This window comes from Poecilia latipinna, unplaced genomic scaffold (genome assembly GCF_001443285.1).
Source record: "Poecilia latipinna isolate Pla-1442-1.1 unplaced genomic scaffold, P_latipinna-1.0 Scaffold3567, whole genome shotgun sequence".
Lineage (NCBI taxonomy): Eukaryota > Metazoa > Chordata > Actinopteri > Cyprinodontiformes > Poeciliidae > Poecilia > Poecilia latipinna.
The window spans coordinates 45,704-47,239 of record NW_015116183.1 but is presented as its reverse complement, the minus strand read 5'-3'; the positions used below and the strand labels follow the sequence as shown (position 1 = coordinate 47,239).

General features: G+C 36.2%; 1 protein-coding gene across 1 annotated transcript in view; it reads left to right on the top strand.

Moving 5' to 3' along the window:
* The first annotated feature begins 227 nt into the window (after window positions 1–227).
* Window positions 228–1,536, top strand: part of mfsd13a (major facilitator superfamily domain containing 13A) — an 11,762-nt gene continuing 10,453 nt past the window's right edge. The window contains exon 1 of the mRNA XM_015024201.1: window positions 228–418. The gene's annotated coding sequence lies outside the window, so the exon portion shown is untranslated. The remainder of the gene's footprint in view (window positions 419–1,536) is intronic.

Below are 1,536 nucleotides of genomic sequence, written 5' to 3'. Positions count from 1 at the left end.
TACATGTGTTTTGAAGTTAAATACCGAATACAGTACTTTATTGTTTTTCGGGGGGGAGAGAGGGGTTATGGTTGGGTTGTTTTTTTTATTGAGTTGTTCCTGCAAATAGAGACAAGGCTTGTGAAACAGCACCATCTTGAGAATCTTTGACGCATTACATATAATACAGTTTGTTTTGTTTTTTTTAAATGTATTGTCATAATTAGTGCTTGCCAGCTGGGGGCGCTGCGGATCCCATCTGTTCGTTGGGAAACCCCTTCAGTAATCCACTACAGTCGTCACTGGCGTGAGTAACCCACCGATAACAGTGAATGGTCATGACGTGGACTGTCTGGTTCTGAGAAGAAGCAGCTGCTTCCCCCGGTGTCGATACGATCTCGGTGTGTTCGGTCTGGATACCTGACAGCTTCTTTAGTCGGTACGCAACACGTATTTTCTTATTTCTTAGCACTGTTGGAGGCGGTGGTTGTGTTTACTTACAGATAAGCTGCCCGGGTGAGGTTAACTAGGTAGCTAATGCTAGCAGCTACTAATACAACTAGCTAGTGCTATAGATTAGCAGAACGGCAAACAAACTGATTATCGATAGCCTTACGGAACGAGTCAGCTGTTATTAACTTTTGAAGTGATGTGGTGGTTTCAGTATTAATCAGTTTAGTATGAGAACAACAGTGGAGTTAGTGAGCCAGGCAGGTTGTTACTGTGGGAATCTGTAGCTTTTCGAGAACAAAAGTGTTACAAATGAATCTGGTTTCCTCTTTCATTGTAAGCGTTATTGTAGACCACCTGTAATACTTTGTTTTACAGGACAATTGTCTTTACCAGCAAAGACAAGTGTCGTAATGTCACAAAGAAAATCAAGTGTGTTAATAAAGCACAGATATAGCGTTAACTATAACATAATCTATATGGCACAAAAATAAGAAAATTATAAATCAGAAAGTGTCACTTTTTATAACCAACTTTAAAGTACTGACAACACTACATGTGTTTAATACATGTGTATTTAAAATTTTCAAAATTTCCATTTACTGACAGTCTCATTTTTATGGTTGTGTTTTTCGATTTTATTCTTATTTTTTTTATCTAGGTTTGAATATTCATACTTCAATTTGCATTGCTTCTGTTTCCTACAGTGGGACGATAAAGGATATTTCTGTTCTATTAAAGATCTGCGGTTACAGCCAGATAGCCCAATCTGTACTGAGCAGTCCAAGAGTTACAGATTTTTTAATGGAGCTGGTGTAATTTAGTTCGGATGCCAGACAAGCAGTAAAGTGGCTCTAAGCCAAATCTCTGAAAATTGGAAGTCAATTTCATAATTGCTCTTTTTTTTTTCATGGTTTGAAAAATCAAGATTCAGACCGGAATACTATTTAGGCAGTTACATACAGCTCGATATTATTTTTAGGATTAGTATTTATCAAACTTCAGAGCTTTCTAAAAGCAAAAAAAAAAAAAAAAAAAAAAAAAAAAAGGTTTGGAAGAATTTAAAAAAGGGAAACTTATTTTCCGTTTTTTTTTTTTTTCAAATTT